This window comes from Pleurodeles waltl, unplaced genomic scaffold (genome assembly GCF_031143425.1).
Source record: "Pleurodeles waltl isolate 20211129_DDA unplaced genomic scaffold, aPleWal1.hap1.20221129 scaffold_37, whole genome shotgun sequence".
NCBI classification, from domain to species: domain Eukaryota; kingdom Metazoa; phylum Chordata; class Amphibia; order Caudata; family Salamandridae; genus Pleurodeles; species Pleurodeles waltl.
This window is the reverse complement of record NW_027150076.1, coordinates 5,180,195-5,203,549: the sequence shown is the minus strand read 5'-3', so window position 1 is coordinate 5,203,549 and position 23,355 is coordinate 5,180,195. Positions and strand designations below refer to the sequence as shown.

Here is a 23,355-nt window from a genome sequence, read left to right as displayed (position 1 = left end):
ACAAGCAAGTCGGAGATGGGCAAATGCCCAGGAAATGCCAGCTGTGGGTGCAAAGAAGCTTCTACTGGACAGAAGAAGCTGTGGTTTCTGCAGGAACGAAAAGGGCTAGAGACTTCCCCTTTGGTGGACGGATCTCTCTTGCCGTGGAAAGTCGTGCAGAAGTGTTTTCCCGCCAAAAGAACGCCAACAAGCCTTGCTAGCTGCAAATCGTGCGGTTAGTGTTTTTGGACGCTGCTGTGGCCCAGAAGGGACCAGGAGGTCGCAAATTGGACCAGGAGATAGAGGGGACGTCGAGCAAGAGGAGCCCTCTTAGCAGCAGGTAGCACCCAGAGAAGTGCCAGAAACAGGCACTACAAGGATGCGTGAAATGGTGCTCGCCGAAGTTGCACAAAGGAGTCCCACATCGCCGGAGACCAACTTAGAAAGTCGTGCAATGCAGGTTAGAGTGCCGTGGACCCAGGCTTGGCTGTGCACAAAGGATTTCTGCCGGAAGTGCACGGAAGCCGGAGTAGTTGCAAAAGTCACAGTTTCCAACAATGCAGTCTGGCGTGGGGAGGCAAGGACTTACCTCCACCAAACTTGGACTGAAGAGTCACTGGACTGTGGGAGTCACTTGGACAGAGTTGCTGGATTCGAGGGACCTCGCTCGTCGTGCTGAGAGGAGACCCAAGGGACGGGTAATGCAGCTTTTTGGTGCCTGCGGTAGCAGGGGGAAGATTCCGTCGACCCACGGGAGATTTCTTCGGAGCTTCTAGTGCAGAGAGGAGGCAGACTACCCCCACAGCATGCACCACCAGGAAAACAGTCGAGAAGGCGGCAGGATCAGCGTTACAGAGTTGCAGTATTCGTCTTTGCTACTATGTTGCAGTTTTGCAGGCTTCCAGCGCGGTCAGCAGTCGATTCCTTGGCAGAAGGTGAAGAGAGAGATGCAGAGGAACTCTGATGAGCTCTTGCATTCGTTATATAAAGTTTCCCCAGAGACAGAGACCCTAAATAGCCAGAAAAGAGGGTTTGGCTACCTAGGAGAGAGGATAGGCTAGCAACACCTGAAGGAGCCTATCAGAAGGAGTCTCTGACGTCACCTGGTGGCACTGGCCACTCAGAGCAGTCCAGTGTGCCAGCAGCACCTCTGTTTCCAAGATGGCAGAGGTCTGGAGCACACTGGAGGAGCTCTGGACACCTCCCAGGGGAGGTGCAGGTCAGGGGAGTGGTCACTCCCCTTTCCTTTGTCTAGTTTCGCGCCAGAGCAGGTCTAAGGGGTCCCCTGAACCGGTGTAGACTGGCTTATGCAGAATTGGGCACAAATGTGCCCATGAAAGCATTTCCAGAGGCTGGGGGAGGCTACTCCTCCCCTGCCTTCACACCATTTTCCAAAGGGAGAGGGTGTAACACCCTCTCTCAGAGGAAGTCCTTTGTTCTGCCATCCTGGGACAAGCCTGGCTTGACCCCAGGGGGGCAGAAACCTGTCTGAGGGGTTGGCAGCAGCAGCAGCTGCAGTGAAACCCCAGGAAAGGCAGTTTGGCAGTACCAGGGTCTGTGCTACGGACCACTGGGATCATGGGATTGTGCCAACTATGCCAGGATGGCATAGAGGGGGCAATTCCATGATCATAGACATGTTACATGGCCATATTCGGAGTTACCATTGTGAAGCTACATATAGGTAGTGACCTATATGTAGTGCACGCGTGTAATGGTGTCCCCGCACTCACAAAGTCCGGGGAATTTGCCCTGAACAATGTGGGGGCACCTTGGCTAGTGCCAGGGTGCCCTCACACTAAGTAACTTTGCACCTAACCTTTACCAGGTAAAGGTTAGAAATATAGGTGACTTATAAGTTACTTAAGTGCAGTGTAAAATGGCTGTGGAATAACGTGGACGTTATTTCACTCAGGCTGCAGTGGCAGGCCTGTGTAAGAATTGTCAGAGCTCCCTATGGGTGGCAAAAGAAATGCTGCAGCCCATAGGGATCTCCTGGAACCCCAATACCCTGGGTACCTCAGTACCATATACTAGGGAATTATAAGGGTGTTCCAGTAAGCCAATGTAAATTGGTAAAATTGGTCACTAGCCTGTTAGTGACAATTTGAAAGAAATGAGAGAGCATAACCACTGAGGTTCTGGTTAGCAGAGCCTCAGTGAGACAGTTAGGCACCACACAGGGAACACACACATATCGGCCACAAACTTATGAGCACTGGGGTCCTGACTAGCAGGGTCCCAGTGACACATAACAAACATACTGAAAACATAGGGTTTTCACTATGAGCACTGGGCCCTGGCTAGCAGGATCCCAGTGAGACAGTGAAAACACACTGACAAACACTCACAAACAGGCCAAAAGTGGGGGTAACAAGGCTAGAAAGAGGCTACTTTCTCACACAACCCCCCCCCCCAAACGAAGGACAATAAGGCTAACCTTGGCCAGTTGAGACTTTATTGTCTAAGTGGTGATAAGTAGAGAGTAGCTCTGCAATAGACTGGTTACTCCTTTCATCATCCACTATATGGTTACTTCCCTGTGGGGATGTAAACCACCCTGTTTGAAGTTTTTTAGCTAAGCAACAATGTGAAGATGTATTTCCAGAGTTTCTATCAGTAAGTTTTAGTTTAGAGCAGTGGGAATTGTCCACTGAACCTATTTGTAGTGATGGAAATGCCAGACAGGGATGCTGTCTCAGTAAAGCCATAGCTGGGCAAAAACTTTGTCCATATGGCTGGAAGAGAGAACAGGGATGCTGTTTCTCTTGAGTTGGAGCAGGGCAGGGATGCTGTCCTATAAGCTCCACAGTAGGGCAGGGATGCTGTCCTAAGTGTTGTGAGGTAGTGCAGGGTTTCTGCACTAAAGTTTCTCTGGGAGGGTTGGAGGGATGCTCCATGTTAACTAAAATGGTGCTCTTTTTGTCACCAATGTTAGTTTTCCCACAGAGAGGTACTTCCACCTCAGCGAGTCCAGCTTTGCTAGCTGATGATTCCCTTGGAACAGGTGCCACCCCAGGAGAGGTTTCTCCCACCACAGGAATGGTATCCTGAATGGTAGGGTGGTTAGGGGATACTGTGATACCCTTTTTACCTGTTGATGGAGAGGGATCCTGAGTTTTCAGGCCTTCTCTCCTTTGCTTTTTCATTTCAGTAGCAATGAGAGGGAACAATTCCTCTGGGATGCCCAGCATGGCTGCATGGGCATAAAACTCTACATCAGCCCAACCTGAGGCCTCTAGGTCATTACCTAAGAGACAGTCTACAGGTAAGCTAGGTGATACTACCACCTGCTTAGGGCCAGTAACTCCACCCCAACTAAACTGAATTATAGCTAAGGGAAGAAACTTAGTGGAGTTATGGACATCAATAATCTTATACTGTTGTCCAATGATGTGTTGTTCAGGATGCACTAGGTTTTCAGTCACCAAAGTGATACTGGCACCTGTGTCCCTGTAGGCCAAGGCCTCAACACCATTTATTTAAACTGTCTGCCTGTACTTATCCATTGTAAGGGGACAAGCAGCCAGTGTGGCAAGGCCAATGCCACTAGGTGTGACAGAAACTGTCTTGGGAGTGACTACCCCAGTTTCTACTATGGACCCATAAGTGAACCCAACTACACCCTTAACTTGACTGTTGCCAGCAGTCCCACCACTAGTACCACTACTGCTAGGGGCACTAGAGCTTGATGTATTAGTGGTGGTAGGCTCAGCGGGTTTACCTGGACAGGACTTATCCCCTGGCCTATGGCCTCTATTTTTACACACAAAGCAGCAAGACTTTTTAAATTGTGTAGGTTGAGAAGAAGAGGAAGTATTTGTTTTATCTCCACCCCCTGAAGAGTGTTTAAGATTTGAAGTGGAATCTTTGGTTTTACCCTTATCCCCATGCTTATCTTGAGATTTTTCACCATCTTTCTTCTTATTGTTCTCTTTGTCACCACCTGTATGAACTTTTCTGTTCACCCTTGTTCTGACCCATTTGTCTGCCTTCTTTCCCAATTCTTGGGGAGAGGTCAGATCAGAGTCCACCAAGTACTGGTGCAACAAATCAGACACACAATTATTAAGAATATGCTCTCTCAGGATCAAGTTATACAGGCTTTCATAATCAGTAACTTTACTGCCATGTAACCACCCCTCCAAGGCCTTCACTGAATGGTCAACAAAATCAACCCAGTCTTGTGAAGACTCCTTTTTGGTCTCTCTGAACTTTATCCTGTATTGTTCAGTGGTTAAGCCATAACCATCCAGGAGTGCATTCTTAAGAACTGTAAAATTATTGGCATCACTTTCTTTAACAGTAAGGAGCCTATCCCTACCTTTTCCACTAAATGATAGCCATAGGATAGCAGCCCACTGCCTTTGAGGGACATCCTGTACAACACAGGCCCTCTCAAGTGCAGCAAACCACTTGTTAATGTCATCCCCCTCCTTATAAGGGGGAACTATCTTGTGCAGATTCCTTGAATCATGCTCTCTTGCAGGATGACTATGGGGAATACTGCTGCTGCCACCATGGGTTTCTAAACCCAATTTCTGTCTTTCCTTCTCTACTTCTAAGGTCTGTCTTTCCAAATCCAGCTGTTGCTTCTTGAGCTTCAGTCTGGTTTGTTCCACTCTCAATCTATTGAGCTCCCTTTCTAACAATCTGTCTTCAGGGCGGGTGGGAGGGACATTCCTAGACACAGAAGTATGGTGAGAATGGACAGAAGGAGACCTGTCCCTTACAGAAGACACCCTAACAGCTTGGCTAACAGTATAATGTGAGAGCACACCATCTGTATGGTGTGATTCAACCTCTGTACCAACTATGCTAGACTGTCTAGTAATGGGCAGGCTAGGAAGTTTCTTTCCTGAATCTTTTCCTGGGGGAGTCCCTGGATCAGATTGGGAACCATTTGCTACTTTTTCAACAGATGTGGCCCCTAAGGCCTTATCTTGTTCTCTAAGCATATTAAGCAACAATTCCAAAGAAGGATTCTTCCCTACACTCAAACCTCTCTCTACACAGAGACTCCTTGCTCCTTTCCAGCTAAGGTGATAATATGCAATCTTGGACAGGTCAACATTTTGGCCTGTGCCAGACATTTTTAGAGAGAGTTAAAGTGATAGAAAAAGAGAAAAAGGTTTTCAGAACTTTTAGAAAGACAGAAAAAAATCTTTTAAAACTTTTTAAGAACTTTTTGAAAGTTTAGAGGTACTTTTCAGCACTTATAAAAGAGTGAAAAGAGGAAATGCAAAACTTTTTAGCAATGTGTACACACACTGAACTTGTTTTGTATATTTTTCTCTTATGAAAAGTACAATGACAAGAGTGGTAAGTAGTCTCAAAGCACTTATCCCACCGCTGCACAACCAATGTAGGAGGCTGGACTGGCTTGTAGTGAGTACCAAGGGGTACTTGCACCTTGCACCAGGCCCAGTTATCCCTTATTAGTGTATAGGGTGTCTAGCAGCTTAGGCTGATAGATAATGGTAGCTTAGCAGAGCAGCTTAGGCGGAACTAGGAGACGAGTGAAGCTACTACAGTACCACAAGTGTCACTTGCACAATATCATAAGAAAACACAATACACAGTTATACTAAAAATAAAGGTACTTTATTTTTATGACAATATGCCAAAGTATCTCAGTGAGTACCCTCAGTATGAGGATAGCAATTATACATAAGTTATATGTACACAATACCAAAAATATGCAGTATAGTCTTAGAAAACAGTGCAAACAATGTATAGTTACAATAGGATGCAATGGGGACACATAGGGATAGGGGCAACACAAACCATATACTCCAAAAGTGGAATGTGAACCACGAATGGACCCCAAACCTATGTGACCTTGTAGAGGGTCGCTGGGACTATTAGAAAATAGTGAGAGTTAGAAAAATAGCCCTCCCCAAGACCCTGAAAAGTGAGTGCAAATTGCACTGAAGTTCCCCAAAAGACAAAGAAGTCGTGATAGAGGAATAATGCAGGAAAGACACAAACCAACAATGCAACAACTGTGGATTTCCAATCTAGGGTACCTGTGGAACAAGGGGACCAAGTCCAAAAGTCACAAGCAAGTCGGAGATGGGCAAATGCCCAGGAAATGCCAGCTGTGGGTGCAAAGAAGCTTCTACTGGACAGAAGAAGCTGCGGTTTCTGCAGGAACGAAAAGGGCTAGAGACTTCCCCTTTGGTGGACGGATCCCTCTCGCCGTGGAGAGTCGTGCAGAAGTGTTTTCCCGCCGAAAGAACGCCAACAAAGCCTTGCTAGCTGCAAATCGTGCGTTTAGCGTTTTTGGATGCTGCTGTGGCCCAGGAGGGACCAGGAGGTCGCAAATTGGACCAGGAGATAGAAGGGACGTCGAGCAAGACACGGAGCCCTCTTAGCAGCAGGTAGCACCTGGAGAAGTGCCAGAAACAGGCACTACGAGGATGCGTGAAATGGTGCTTGCCGAAGTTGCACAAAGGAGTCCCACGTCGCCGGAGACCAACTTAGAAAGTCGTGCAATGCAGGTTAGAGTGCCGTGGACCCAGGCTTGGCTGTGCACAAAGGATTTCCGCCAGGAAAACAGTCCACCAGGAAAACAGTCGAGAAGGCGGCAGGATCAGCGTTACAGAGTTGCAGTAGTCGTCTTTGCTACTATGTTGCAGTTTTGCAGGCTTCCAGCGCGGTCAGCAGTCGATTCCTTGGCAGAAGGTGAAGAGAGAGATGCAGAGGAACTCTGATGAGCTCTTGCATTCATTATCTAAAGTTTCCCCAGAGACAGAGACCCTAAATAGCCAGAAAAGAGGGTTTGGCTACCTAGGAGAGAGGATAGGCTAGCAACACCTGAAGGAGCCTATCAGAAGGAGTCTCTGACGTCACCTGGTGGCACTGGCCACTCAGAGCAGTCCAGTGTGCCAGCAGCACCTCTGTTTCCAAGATGGCAGAGGTCTGGAGCACACTGGAGGAGCTCTGGACACCTCCCAGGGGAGGTGCAGGTCAGGGGAGTGGTCACTCCCCTTTCCTTTGTCCAGTTTCGCGCCAGAGCAGGTCTAAGGGGTCCCCTGAACCGGTGTAGACTGGCTTATGCAGAATTGGGCACAAATGTGCCCATGAAAGCATTTCCAGAGGCTGGGGGAGGCTACTCCTCCCCTGCCTTCACACCATTTTCCAAAGGGAGAGGGTGTAACACCCTCTCTCAGAGGAAGTCCTTTGTTCTGCCATCCTGGGACAAGCCTGGCTTGACCCCAGGGGGGCAGAAACCTGTCTGAGGGGTTGGCAGCAGCAGCAGCTGCAGTGAAACCCCAGGAAAGGCAGTTTGGCAGTACCAGGGTCTGTGCTACAGACCACTGGGATCATGGGATTGTGCCAACTATGCCAGGATGGCATAGAGGGGGCAATTCCATGATCATAGACATGTTACATGGCCATATTCGGAGTTACCATTGTGAAGCTACATATAGGTAGTGACCTATATGTAGTGCACGCGTGTAATGGTGTCCCCGCACTCACAAAGTCCGGGGAATTTGCCCTGAACAATGTGGGGGCACCTTGGCTAGTGCCAGGGTGCCCTCACACTAAGTAACTTTGCACCTAACCTTTACCAGGTAAAGGTTAGACATATAGGTGACTTATAAGTTACTTAAGTGCAGTGTAAAATGGCTGTGGAATAACGTGGACGTTATTTCACTCAGGCTGCAGTGGCAGGCCTGTGTAAGAATTGTCAGAGCTCCCTATGGGTGGCAAAAGAAATGCTGCAGCCCATAGGGATCTCCTGGAACCCCAATACCCTGGGTACCTCAGTACCATATACTAGGGAATTATAAGGGTGTTCCAGTAAGCCAATGTAAATTGGTAAAATTGGTCACTAGCCTGTTAGTGACAATTTGAAAGAAATGAGAGAGCATAACCACTGAGGTTCTGGTTAGCAGAGCCTCAGTGAGACAGTTAGGCACCACACAGGGAACACACACATATCGGCCACAAACTTATGAGCACTGGGGTCCTGACTAGCAGGGTCCCAGTGACACATAACAAACATACTGAAAACATAGGGTTTTCACTATGAGCACTGGGCCCTGGCTAGCAGGATCCCAGTGAGACAGTGAAAACACACTGACATACACTCACAAACAGGCCAAAAGTGGGGGTAACAAGGCTAGAAAGAGGCTACTTTCTCACAGTAGACATTTCTGTTTTTTTTCCTTAAGATGTGCATATTTTACTGCTGGACTGCTTTATGCGTGACATTGGACTTTGGGAATGCCCTGTGTTTTGTGGTTCCAGCAACACACAAGCCATTTTCAGATGATTCAGAACGCTGCCGTCAATCGTATTTGTGGTCTGAAGAAGTCTGAACTGCATCTTAATTGTGAACTCTGTGCGCACGAGGCAGCATATTCTTTTCAAAGATATGCATTCACCTCCCAAAATAGGTTTTCCTTTTTTTAGCATAGACAAGACCCAGTTTCATTTGTGTCCCTTCTTCTCTGAATACAGATTTTTTCTTGCAGTGCTGAGGTTCCAGAAACATTAGGCAGGTGGTTGACTTTTGAGTCGAGATCCTAACAACTGGAATTATTCACTGATCAACACTCAATCTTTACCTAATTGGTATGCCTTCCGAAATCTATTAAAACCTTCACTTTTTAATAGCTGTTTCTTCTATCAATAATTTCTCCACCATGCACCAATTTAGACCTGCCACTGTTGATTTGGTTGAATGATTCTCTCAATCTAAAAAATTCAAAAATGCATTTACACAATACTAATCTAACTTGGATTAATTTACATAGTCAGTGTTGAGCAATCAAATCTCCCAAGGGACTGGCTCGATGTTGTACACCTCTGGGAAGTGTCACTGTGGTTGGTGCATTTATAGATGCATGTGATGATGGAAAAAAGCATCACTTCTCTCGCACCCCTCGGGAATTCTGGTGTTTGCTACACCAGCACCTAACAAGTGTTTATGGTTAGAAAAATATACAGCAATAAAAAAAGAACGCCTACTTGCACTACGGAGTGGAGTAATCTGTGTGGGCATGTGGGATACATTCTACAGTTACCTTATTACATTTAATAAGTGATAACTTCAGTTTGACAACAACTGGAGAAATACCTCTTCCACTCATGTGAATTATAAATTAAAATCCTCTTTAATTTTAAAGTTCTATTTTAACTTGCTATTTTGAAAATGCCACTTTGAGGAGGTTTTTACATTACATGGGATTTTATCCTTTTCAGACTCATGGGGGATGGATCAAGTATCAAAAGAAGAGAATAAACAATACCTCCACACCTATATATTCAACTCCGTGGCTTTTGTGGGACTGAGTCCTCACCCCTCAAGTGTTGTCCTCCAGGTCTTGGACCCTTGGCTGGAGTCAGAGGCCACTCCTCAATGCTCAACTGACGGCTTCACCAAATCCAGCGCATGATGACCCAGGGCCTTGTAGCAAAGCACAACCCAGCTCCTGGTCAGCAGATTTACTGGACCAGACGCATAATATTAGTGTACTAATCAGTTTGTCTGAATCTAGGCACTGCATTTTTAAAATATAAGAACTGTTGAGTAAAGCACAGTAACATTTGAACAAATTGGCACCATGCAGCTCCCGATCCTCGGCTCCACCGAACTCGAAGCAGAGCCTCACATAAAGGCACCACGCAACTCCCAATCGGCGATTCATCAGACCCAGGACAGGGTGATGCAGACTTGCATCACAGCACCACACAGCTCCCGAGCGGTGGCTTCACCAGACCCAGGACAGGGTGATGCAGACTTGCATCACAGCACCACACAACTCCCAATCGGCGATTCACCAGACCCAGTACAGGGTGATGCAGACTTGCATCACAGCACCACACAACTCCCAATCGGCGATTCACCAGACCCAGTACAGGGTGATGCAGACTTGCATCACAGCACCACACAACTCCCAATCGGCGATTCACCAGACCCAGGACAGGGTGATGCAGACTTGCATCACAGCACCACACAACTCCCAATCGGCGATTCACCAGACCCAGGACAGGGTGATGCAGACTTGCATCACAGCACCACACAACTCCCAATCGGCGATTCACCAGACCCAGTACAGGGTGATGCAGTCTTGCATCACAGCACCACACAACTCCCAATCGGCGATTCATCAGACCCAGGACAGGGTGATGCAGACTTGCATCACAGCACCACACAACTCCCAATCGGCGATTCACCAGACCCAGGACAGGGTGATGCAGTCTTGCATCACAGCACCACACAGCTCCCGAGCGGTGGCTTCACCAGACCCAGTACAGGGTGATGCAGACTTGCATCACAGCACCACACAACTCCCAATCGGCGATTCACCAGACCCAGGACAGGGTGATGCAGACTTGCATCACAGCACCACACAACTCCCAATCGGCGATTCACCAGACCCAGTACAGGGTGATGCAGTCTTGCATCACAGCACCACACAACTCCCAATCGGCGATTCACCAGACCCAGGACAGGGTGATGCAGACTTGCATCACAGCACCACACAACTCCCAATCGGCGATTCACCAGACCCAGGACAGGGTGATGCAGTCTTGCATCACAGCACCACACAGCTCCCGAGCGGTGGCTTCACCAGACCCAGTACAGGGTGATGCAGACTTGCATCACAGCACCACACAGCTCCCGAGCGGTGGCTTCACCAGGTCCAAAACAGCAAGTACAGGCCGACGCAGGGCCCTGCTGAGCCACACAGCAACATCATCACATCAGTCACAAGGCAAACCTTCCAGCAGGAAGAACCTGGGCCTTGATCTGGCCCGCACTTCATCGCGGTCAGCCTGAACTTGGGAATTTGTCCCGGTCCTGAGCAATCAGATACCCACAATTTGTGCCTCACACCATTTTGTGCTATTTTTTACCAAAATCGTAAAAGCATAACACTAATTCTATTGATTGAATTTTTGTTGCCATGGTGCCAGTTTAATATTAAAATATCCTCTATTTTTCCAAATAGTTTTTCTTCTTGCATTGTGTTTTCACTTTATTACTGTTAGAGTGCTGCAAGAATGCTGTACACATTGCTCCTAAAATAAGCCTGTCTGGGGTTACGCTTGGGTTTATTTAGTGACTTTTGTGGTTCACCCCTTCAACTAAAAATCTTATTTCGTACGTGCACTTTTATAATCCTACAATTAGCTCGAATCAGGTCTTCTATCATCTGCTCTTTATCATCTGGTATTTGAATGTTCCACATATTTGTAATTTTATAATTTTCTGTAATTCCTTCATCGCACAATAGCTGCACTTTTTAGCTCCTGTGTGTGTCCACAGAGAGATCAGTATTATTGTTGATGTACTTAAATTATTGCCAGATGTGCTGCATCTCAATAAATTATGTGAGTCTGCTGATGGCTTTGGAGGTGTGATAACGCCTAAAGCTCTTCACACATTCACTGCAGCTAAATGGTTTTTCCCCAGTGTGTGTTCACTGATGTATCTGTAGGTTTGATAACTGACTCCAACTCTTCACACATTGGGTACATTTGAAGGGTTTTTCTTGTGTGTGTGGTCTTTGATGTTTCTTTAACGAAGAGGAAAAACTAAAACTGCTTGAGCATTCACTGCAGTTGTATGGTTTTTCCCCAGTGTGTGTTCGCTGATGTTCTTGCAGGTGTGATGACCGGCTAAAACTCTTCACACACTCACTGCAATGGTATTTTTTTTCCTGTGTGTGTGAGATCGCTGATGAATCCTGAGGCTTGTGGATTCACTAAAACTACTTCCACAATCATGGCAATTGTATTGTGTTTCTCCTCTGTGTGTTCTTTGATGCTATTTTAGTTGTCCTGATTGTCTAAAGCTCTTCACACTTTCAGTTCATTTGAATGGTTTTTCCCCTGTGTGCATACGCTGATGTCTTTTGTAGGCTTGATAACCGACTAAAACTATTCACACATTCACTGCACTTGAATGGCTTTTCCCCTGTGTGTGTTCACTGATGGTTTCGTGGGTGTGATAACAGACTAAAGCTCTTCACATATTCACTGCACCTGAATGGCTTTTCCCCTGTGTGTGTTCGTTGATGACTTTGTAGGTGTGAGACCAATCTAAAGCTCTTCACACATTCACTGCACTTGAATAGGTTTTCCCCTGTGTGTATTCGCTGATGTCTTTTTAGAGCTGATAACTCACTAAAGCTCTTCACACATTCACTGCACTCGTATGGTTTTATCCCTTTGTGTGTTTGCTGATGGTGCTTTAGTTCTGATGACAAACTAAAGCTCTCACTGAGTGTGTGTGATGTTTCTTTCTTGGTTAGTGTCTGTGGGTCTGGTATATATTTGTCTTCAGCCCATGACTGTGTTTCCTGAAGGGCCAACATGCCCGATAAAGCCATATTCTCACACTCCCTGTACAGGTGTGGTATTTTGCACATTTGATTTCTGATACAATAAAATACAATGGTCACTAAATACTTATCACACCCATAATAGGTGTAAGGCTTATTTTGTGGGTGATTGAGTCTTTAGATTAGATAATGGTTTCACTCACTTGCAAGTAACATTCTTCCGCCTCCTGGTTCGTGCTAATTAGGACAGTCCTCTGTATTTTAGGCAGCAGAATTCATCTTTCCTTTATATTTCAGTTGTCTGGCTCCGCTCCGTTGTACTTTTCTCTGGTTGCTGTGGTTTGGCCAGAAAGAGTTTACAATACACCTAGAGCACTGAATGGTGGTCTCTTATCATTTTACGAAGCAGAGCACTGCAGTAAACCCATCATACCAAACACATGATGAAAGCCGGTGTTGGATACTGGTTTACACAGGATGTAAGGTAAAGGAGTGTTGTTGCATTAAAATTCTAGCAGTCATTTCTTAGTCTTGTGGCGTGGAGGCACACAACTAAGACTCTTAAATTCACTGAATTGCCCTTAACTGCTTCTTCCAGGATCAGCCATTTCTGTTCAGGTTCTTCAGTTTCTGACTGCACTGATTTTGTGTATTCAAGGCTTGTTTCCTGTTTTGAGATTGAGAATTGTTAAATGGAAACGTAATGGAATGTGAATACAGAATATTTTACTGGTTGTAAAAGACATCTTTAACCCGTTCTGTGCTGGGGACGTAATGGTTACATCCACCTGGACAGTGCTCCTGTGCTGAGGACGTAACCATTACGTCCTGGCACATAAGCTCGGAGGAAGCGCTAGCGCTCTCTCCGCGGGATTCCCTCCCAACCCCGCTGACCCCCCCCCAGTGACATCTGATGATGTCAGCACGCAATCGCGCACTGACCTTATCAGAGGTCACCTCCCATCACACTGAAACTCAGCTTTCAGTTTCCTTCCCTTTGAAATCTCTCAGAGCATTTCAGCAGCCAGATTGTGAAGCGACCCGGCTTCTGAAATGCCCACTAGACACCAGGGATTTGTTGTATATTTAGAAATTGGCATAAGGGGAGCGACCCCTTGGGCAAGGGTCGCCTTCCAAGGGGCCAATTTTTTTCAAGGCCTTTTCTGCCTCACCCCGGGGGTAGATCAGCCAATTGTTATTAGGCCGATCTGCACCCGGGGAGGCAGAAACCTCTAGGTGCCAGGCCAATTTATTATTATTTTTTTGTTTTTTTTCTCTCATTTGGGGAGCGACTCCTTAGGTGGGCAGAAACCATTAGACACCAGGGAGTTTTTTTTTAAGGCAAATTTCACGCAAGGGGAGCGACCCCTTAGGCAAGGGTCGCTCCCCGGGGTGGGGGGATTTATGTTAGGCCATTTCTGCCCCCCCCGGGGCAGAAACCACTAGGCACCAGTGATCTTTATTCTTTTTGCGGCAACTTCATGCAAGGGTAGTGACCCCTTAGGCAAGGGTTGTTCCCCTGGGGGGGTGGGGGAATTTACTTTAGGTCATTTCTGCTCCCCTTGGGGGCAGATCAGCCTATTTTTATTAGGCCGATCTGCCACCAAGGAGAGCAAAAACCACTAGGCACCGGGGATTTTTTTTTTTTTTGCGCCAATGTCACGCAAGGGGAATGATCCCTTAGATAAGGGTCGCTCCCCTGGGGGGGGGGCAAATTCATTTTAGGCCATTTCTACTCCCCTTGGGGGCAGATTGGCCTATTTCTATTAGGCTGATTTGCACCTCAGGGGGGCAGAAACCACTTTGGCACCAAGGATTGGTGTGTGTATTTGTGTGTGTTTTGTTTGGGGGGACAGCCCCTTCGGCAAGGGTTGCTCCCCATGGGGGCACATTACTGTTGGCCATATCTGCCCCCCTTGGGAGCAGATTGGACTATTTTTGGAAGGCCCATTGGCCCCCAAGGGGAGCGAAAAGCCCACCAGAGACTAGGGAAGATTATTTTTTCAATATAAGAGGGTAGGGGTATGTCTATACCCCCACCCCGAATAAATGGGGCCAAAGTTGTTCTGCCCACCAGTGGGCAGATGGGGCAATTACCCCCAATCCACACCCTGGGGGGCAGAAAGTTTATTAGATGCCAGGGAATTGAAAAAAAACAAAAAATAGTGGGATGGTGGCCACCAACCTGTATGGGCCTGGTTATGCCACCCCAACTGAAGGAGGTAACAGTCTTTCAGCTCCCCCACACATTAAAACATCTTATCCCATGACAAGCAAGGGGATATTTGATTATTTGGGGTTCTGGTTTTACATTAGGGCCATGACAGCATGGCTAACTCTCAAAATCGTCCTACTTGTATTGGTGAGGGCTGCACTTTGTGGACTTTGGGACGCTGCCATGTAGAAAAATCCACAAGACCTAGACACATCTGAAAAATAAACATCTGGGTGATTCCAGGGTGGTGTGCTTCACATGCACCCCGCACCATTTTCTTACCCACAATGCCCATCAAACCTCCAACTTTGCAGGAAACCACACATTTTTCCTAAATTTTTGTGATGGAACCTTCCGGAATCTGCAGGAATCCACAAAATTCCTACCACCCAGCATTGTCTCATCTATACCGATAACAATTCTGCTGCACTTCTCAATCTAAAAATGTTATTTTTCAAACTGGCCTTTTGGACCCACTTTGGTTCCCCCTCAATTTCGACATCTTTTTGGCTCTTCCCTGTCACAAGCACTCAGCCCACCTACACAAGTGAGGTATCATTTTTACCGGAAGACTGAGGGGAACGTTGGGTGGTAGGCAATTTGTCCCGGTGCTGTCATCCCACACAGAAACTAAATTAGAGGTTTGCTGAGGATTCTGAGTAAGAAAACATTGGGGGATCCACGCAAGTCACACCTCCCTGGACTGCCCTGGCTGTCTAGTTTTCCGAAATGTATCCTTTGTAGGTTTCCCTATATGGCTGCTGAGCCCAGGACCAAAAACGCAGATCCCCCCGCAAAAACAGTTAGTTTTGTATTTGATAATTTTGATGTGTCCACATAGTGTTTTGCAGCATTTCCTGTCACGGGTATTAGGCCTACCCACAAGTGAGGTACCATTTTTATCGGGAGACTTGGGGAATACTGTGTGGAAGGAAATGTGTGGGTCCTCTCAGATTCCAGAACTTTCAGTCACCGAAATGAGAGGAAAAAGTGTTTTTTTGCAGATATTTTGAGTTTTGCAAAGGATTCTGGGTAACAGAACCTGGCCAGAGTCCCACAAATCACCCCATCTTGGATTCCCCTAGGTGTCTATTCTTCATAAATGCGCAGGTTTGGTAGGTTTCCCTAGGTGCCGGCTGAGCTTGAGGCCAAAACCCACAGTTAGGCACTTTGCAAAAAACAGCTCTGTTTTCTTTGGGAAAATGTGATGTGTCCACGTTGTGTTTTGGGGCATTTCCTGTTGCGGGCACTAGGCCTACAAACACAAGTCAGGTACCATTTTTATCGGGAGACTTGGGGAAACTCTGGGTGGAAGGAAATTTGTGGCTCCTCTCAAATTCCAGAACTTTCTGTCAGTGAAATGTGAGGAAAAAGTGTTTTTTGCCCAAATTGTGAGGTTTGCAAAGGATTCTGGGTAACAGAACCTGGTCAGAGCCCCACAAGTCACCCTATCTTGGATTCCCCTAGGTGTCTTGTTTTGAAAAATGTGCAGGTTTGGTAGGTGTCCCTAGGTGCCGGATGAACTAGAGGCCAAAATCAACAGCTAGCCACTTTGCAAAAAACATGTCAGATTTCAATGTAAAAATGTGATGTGTTCATGCTGTGTTTCCTGTCGCTAGCATTAGGCCTCACGCAATTGAGGTACCATTTTTATCTGGAGACTTGGGGGAACACAGAATAGCAAAACAAATGTTATTTTTTCCTTCCAAATGTAGGACAGTGTGTAAAAAAGACGTCAATTTGAGAAATGCCCTGTAATTCACATGCTAGTATGGGCACCCCGGAATTCAGAGATGTGCAAATAAGCACTGCTTCTCAACACCTTATCTTATGCCCATTTTGGAAATACAAAGGTTTTCTTGATAGCTATTTTACACTTTTCATATTTCAGCAAATTAATTGCTGCATACCCGGTATAGAATGAAAACCCATTGCAAGATGCAGCTCATTTATTGGCTCTGGGTACCTAGGGTTCTTGATGAACCTACAAGCCCTATATATCCCCGCAACCAGAAGAGTCCAGCATATGTAACAGTATATTGCTTTAAAAAATCTGACATCGCAGGAAAGAGTTACAGAGTAAAACATGGGGGAAAATGGCTGTTTTTTTTTTCACCTCAATTTCAATATTCTTATATTTCAGCTGTTATTTTCTGTAGGAAATACTTGTAGGATCTATACAAATGACCCCTTGCGGAATTCAGAATTTTGTCTACTTTTCAGAAATGTTTGGATCCATCATTGGTTTCACACCCATTCCTGTCACTAACTGAAAGGAGGCTGAAAGCCCAAAAATAGTAAAAATTGGGTATGTCCCAGTAAAATGCCAAAATTGTGTTGAAAAATTGGGTTTTCTGATTCAAGTCTGCCTGTTCCTGAAAACTGGGTAGATGGTGATTGTAGTGCTGCAAACCCTTTGTTTAAGCTATTTTCAGGGAAAAAACCACAAGCCTTCTTCTGCAGCCATTTTGTCCCATTTTTGTTTTAAAAAACGAACTTTTCGCTGTATTTTGGCTAATTTCTTTGTCTCCTTCAGGGGAACCCACAAAGTCTGGGTACCTCTAGAATCCCTAGGATGTTGGAAAAAAAGGACACAAATTTGGCATGGGTAACTTATGTGGAGAAAAAGTTATGAAGGCCTAAGCGCGAACTGCCCCAAATAGCCAAAAAAAGGCTCGGCCCAGGAGGGGGAAAGGCCTGGCAGAGAAGGGATTAAAACTTATCAAGCAATATTTCACTAATTCTGTCCTGCTGGAGTTGATGTAAGAAACAGACCTATGGAGGCTTAGACTAATGTTGGGGACACAAGATTAATGATTGCAAAAACGTACATTAAAAACAAGTGGGCAAAACACTTGTGGGGTCATTACAACATTGGCGGTAAAAGCCGCTTACAGCCATGCAGAAGACCGCCAATACACCGCCGCGGCCGCGGAATTCCGCCACAGCTATTATGACCCACATTTCGGAAACCGCCGAAATTCAGACACCCACACAACTCCGCCACACCAAAGGTCAGTGTTAAACTGGCGAAAACAAATCCTCCACGCCAACAGAAACACGCCCATGCTATTACGACCCATGAATCCACACGGAGGTCTTTCAACCGCGGTATTCCATTGGCGGTACACACCGCCGCACTCAAAATACACACACATCTCCAAAACACCACCACATTGGCCAATTCCAAATACACACACCTGATACGCATACAAACAACACTCCCACACACCCAACACAATATAAAACACACACCCACATCACCCACAAACCCCTACGACCAAAAACTTTGACGAAGGCCAGAGAGACAGCACAGCATAGACAACCCCACCACACAGAGGCACACAACACCATCACCCACACAACATCCACGCACAAAACACCACACACCACTACACATCACCACACACATCAACGCTCACACCGCCCCACACATCACACACACCACCCCATGGCACGCCAAAGACACCCCCGCTTTTCCGAGGAGGAGCTCAGGGTCATGGTGGAGGAAATCGTCCTGGTAGAGCCACAGCTATTTGGCTCACAGGTGCAGCACACATCCATAGCCAGGAAGATGGAGCTATGGCGCAGAATAGTGGACAGGGTCAAGGCTGTGGGACAGCACCCAAAAAATCGGGAGGACATCAGGAAGAGGTGGAACGACCTACGGGGGAGGGTGCATTCAACGGTCTCCAGGCACAACATCGCGGTTCAGCGGACTGGCGGCGGACCCCCACTTCCTCCCCTACAACTAACAACATGGGAGGAGCAAGTCTTGACCATCATGCATCCAGAGGGCCTCGGAGGAGTCGGTGGAGGAATGGACACTGGTAAGTCAAATCTTAACTATCATATCCCCCACCCTACCTGCATGCTATCACACACCCCCACCCTCACCCCCTCCCCTATCACTCAAACTCCTCACTAATGTACTCATAACACAAACCACACATCCCAACACCAAGCCCTGCATGACACAACTAAGCATGGACACCCAGCACTAAAGCATGCCCACTGCACATGCCCAGAAAACCCCCCAACCATCATCACAGAAGCCCCCACATAGGAATGCTTGCACTGGTGTACACGGTGAGCCACCCATTGCACACCATGACTCACACACATGCAATAATCATGCTCTTATGCCCCTGCAGGATCACAAAGGACCGTCACTACACCGGAGGGTCCAGACATCTCCACTCCACCCACAGAAGAGGCCCACAGTGACGATAGCAGCTCTTCCCTACTGGAGCCTGATGACTAGCCCTGACCATCGTGGGCCTCGGGACAGTCGGTTCCCCTTGCACAGGCACAGCCCAACACTGACCTTCCACCCTCTGGTAACACCAGTATAGCAACCACCCAGCGGGCCCAAACCTCCGTACCCAGGACAGGTCAATCAGCTGTGTGTCCACCACTACAGGGAACCCAGGATAACCCACCACCCCAACAACAACAGGGACCTGGGGGCAGTAGTAGTGGGCACACGGTCCAGGGGACGGAGGCCCAGGAACACAGGGAAACTGGGAGGGCTGCTGTGCGACAGGGGGCGGACAGGCCAAGGGAACCCACTCTCCACGAGGCCCTATCTTCCATCATGGGAGCATACCACCACTCCCAGGAGACGATGGCGACGGTCCTGGTCAAGTTTCCGGAGACCCAGCGCCTGCAGGAGGACCAGTATTTGGGGTTCAGGGAGGAGCTCAGGACCATCAGCTCCGCCTTGGGCACCATCGTAGGGGGGCTGAAGGACATACAGCAGACCTTGAGGGACACCGTGGCACTCCAAGGGGCCCCTGACACTAGCATGGACGATGAACTGCCCACCACCTCTGCCGGCGCTAGTGGACAGGACGCCCCGCCACAGGACCACCACACCAGCACCCCACCCCCTGCACACGGACAACCACCACGCAAGCGGTCCCTGAGATCCAGGAACAGGACAGAGCAAGATGGCAAGACCCCCGCCAGGAAATTAGACCACCCTGATTGTCCTCCCACTGTCCCACTTTGTTACCCTGTCCATACTTAAACTGCCCCAGCTCCACTTCCTATGCCCATATGGGCAGTGCACCTGTGAGACTAATAAACTGGACTCTGCCATGGACATTCCTCCACCATCACCCATCACCATTTTACAACCCCCCTCCATTTTTTAGCACTTAAATAAACACCCTTGAACCACAAAACAATCTGGAGTCAGTCTATGATTTGGTAAAATGTATTATCAATGACAGTGTCAAAATGCGTTTTTAGTTGTAAAGGCAACATACCAATGTCACACATCACAATTCCTTGAAGGATGCATGCAGATGACACACCTTGGTTACCACACCTGTGAAACCGTAATGGAAATAAACAACTCAGTTACCAAATAATCCCATGAAATTACATACAGGATAGAGGAAGACGTGTGACAGTGAATGTAATGGTAAAAATGAAAATGTTCTCATCTGTGTGTCACTGGAAATATTGCTGTATGACTGACTCCCTGTTGTCGTTGTCTTCTTCCTCAGCTTCCTCCTCATCACTGTCCACAGGCTCCAGAGCTGCCACAACACCGTCATCTGGACCATCCTCCTGCAGAAAAGGCACCTGGCGCTGCAAAGCCAAATTATGAAGCATCGAGCAGGCGATGATGATCTGGCACACCTTCTTCGGTGAGTAGAATAGGGAACCACCTGTCATATGGAGGCACCTGAACCTGGCCTTAAGGAGGCCGAAGGTGCGTTCGATCACCCTCCTAGTCCGCCCGTGGGCCTCATTGTACCGTTCCTCTGCCCTGGTCCTGGGATTCCTCACTGGGGTCAATAGCCAGGACAGGTTGGGGTAACCAGAGTCCCCTAATAGCCACACAGGGTGCCTCTGGAGTTGACCCAACATATCAGGGATGCTGCTATTTCGCAGGATGTAGGCGTCATGCACTGAGCCAGGGAACATAGCATTAACCTGGGAGATGTACTGGTCGGCCAAACATACCATCTGTACATTCATAGAATGATAACTCTTCCTGTTCCTGTACACCTGTTCACTCCTGTGGGGGGGGACCAGAGCTACATGTGCCCCATCAGTAGCACCTATGATGTTGGGGATATGTCCAAGGGCATAGAAGTCACCTTTCACTGTAGCCAAATCCTCCACCTCAGGGAAAATAATGTATCTCCTTACGTGTTTCAGCAGGGCAGACAACACTCTGGACAGCACGTTGGAAAACATAAGCTGGGACATCCCTGATGCCATGGCCACTGTTGTCTGAAAAGACCCACTTGCAAGGAAATGGAGCACTGACAGCACCTGCACATCAGGGGGTATTCCAGTGGGATGGCGGATTGGTGACATCAGGTCTGGCTCCAACTGGGTACATAGTTCCTGGATAGTGGCACGGTCAAACCTGTAGGTGATGATTAAATGTCGCCCCTCCATTGTCAACAGGTCCACCAGCGGTCGGTACACCGGAGGATTCCGTCATCTCCTCACATGTCCCAACTGACGTTGCCTAGGAAGGACAACAGCGACGATCGAGTCAATTTTTTCCAGGTATGTACCCACAGTTACACAGCAGACGACACCAAACACAAAACCCTTCCTGTATGTGTGTTGAGTGTAGGCCTAGCTATGGGTGACGCAGAAGTAAATGAAGCCATGTGGGCCCCTGAAATGGCGGCTGCCTGACCTCTAAACTGGGACAATGGGATTGTGGGGTAACTGGGTTGCCGTTGCACACCGTCGCGGTAGGCGGTCGTAGACCGCAGCACAATGCTGCATTGGTTAACATTGGACCCTATGGGTCCCAGGAGCCAATGAACAAGTGCGCCGGCGGTGATGATACGCACCGCCGCGGACGTCACCGCCGCGGACGTCACCACCATTTTCTATCTGTTCAATCACTAGATACCTGATCTTCGACAGGAGAGGACCTACACTGCAAGTGCTGCTGTGACCTCGGTCTGGAAGCGACGATGGCTGCTGTGTCTGGGGAAAGGGCCCCTGCCTTCACTGCTCAGGAGTTGGAGAAACTGGTAGACGGGGTCCTCCCCCAGTACACACTACTCTATGGTCCTCCAGGCCAACAGGTTAGTACACAGGTAGCACGTTGTATGGGCTAGGCCTGGGTGGAGAGGGCTGGTTGTAAGAGGGAAGGGGGCAGAGTTCAGGGAACATGAATGCATGTGAATGAATGTGCCACATGGCTAGGGTAGGGAGGGGGGCCACTCACATCGACGGTGCAGTTGGTAATGACTTCGCTTCTTTCCTTGTGCATGTCATGTAGGTCAGCGTCCACCAGAAGAAGGACATTTGGCGTGCCATCGCCAAGGACGTCCGGACCCTGGGGGTCCACCAGAGATGGGGCACCCACTGCCGGAAAAGGTGGGAGGACATTCGCCCCAGGAGCAAGAAGACGGCGGAGGCTCAGCTGGGGATGGCCTCCCAATGTGGGAGGGGTGCCCGTCGCCCCATGACCCCCCTGATGTTCCAGATCCTGGCGGTGGCCTACACTGAGTTGGATGGACGCTTGAGGGCATCACAGCAGACACAAGGGGGTGAGTACTCTCTCATTCTGCGGACTTTGCGCGCAGTGGAGGGGTCTGGGTGGGGGAGGAGGCCTGTGAGTGTACCTAGGCCAGGGCGAGTTCCGTAGGCTAGGCCCCTCCGTAATGCAGGCCATGTGGCACTCCACCCCACCGCAGTAGAGTGCCAAGTACAGGTATAGATGCCCCTGTGGCATCCATGTGTGCAGATGTCCACCATAGCCATGTAGGCCAGATCCCAGAAATTGCATCTGCAGAGGCCAGGAGCACGGCGTAGTGCAGGGGGCGGCTGTGTCTGTATTGTCCGCCAACGGTAGCGGTATGCCATGCACTCAACCTGTCTTTCTTCTGTCTTCCCCCCCACCCTTTTTGTGCTCTCCCTGTTCTTTTGTGCATCAGCATCATCAGGCGGAGGTACAGTTGCACCGGAGCACGAGGGAGCTGTATCCCACATGGCCATGGAGGGCCACACCACGGACTCAGAATGCACCAGTGGGACGGAGGGCGAGGGGAGCTTCACGTCGGCCACCGGATCACCAAGCAGCGACAAAGACTCGTCCGCCGATGGGAGCTCCCTTGTGGCGGCACCATCTGTGCGCCCCACTTCTACAGGTACAGCCGCCACCTCCCCTACCAGCACCGCCCTCCCAGCAGCCCCTCAGCGTTCGCCCTGTGCCCGCTCACCCAGGAGGGTGGGCATCACCTTCGCCCCAGGCACCTCAGGCCCTGCCCCAGTCACCCCTGCTGCCCTCAGTGAGGAGGCCATTGACCTCCTCAGGTCACTCATTGTTGAGCAGTCTACCATTGTGAATGCCATCCAGGGTGTAGAAAGGGAGTTGCAACACGGTAATCCATCCCTGGAGGGCATTTATTCTGGTCAGGCTGTCCTTCAGCGAACCCTCCAATCTCTGGCCTCAGCACTGATGGCAGCCATTGTCCCTGTGTCTAGCCTCCCCCCTCCAACTTCCTCCACCCAGACCCAATCCCCTGTACCCCAGCCCATCCCAAGCACACCTACAGACCAGCATGCACACACGTCAACACACAAGGGAAGCTCAGGCAAACATAGGCACCACACAACCCACAGGCACACACACAAGCATCACCCACATGCAGACACAGCAACATCCACTTCCTCCACTGTGTCCCCCTCCTCATCGTCTCCCTCCTCCCTCCCTGTCTCGTCTACACTCTCACCTGCATGCACTACATCTACAGGCACCAGGAGTCGCAACAGAACACCCAGCACCACACCCCGCTCACCTGCAATCACCACCTCCACTCCCGTTTACACGTCCCCTGTGTCCTCTCCCAGTGTGTCTGTGAC

General features: G+C 48.6%; 2 pseudogenes; both read right to left on the bottom strand.

Annotated features, from left to right (window-relative positions):
* Positions 1-23,355, bottom strand: part of LOC138276117 (zinc finger protein 436-like) — a 286,585-nt pseudogene that overhangs the window by 144,320 nt on the left and 118,910 nt on the right.
* Positions 11,328-12,332, bottom strand: LOC138276129 (zinc finger protein 436-like; annotated as a pseudogene).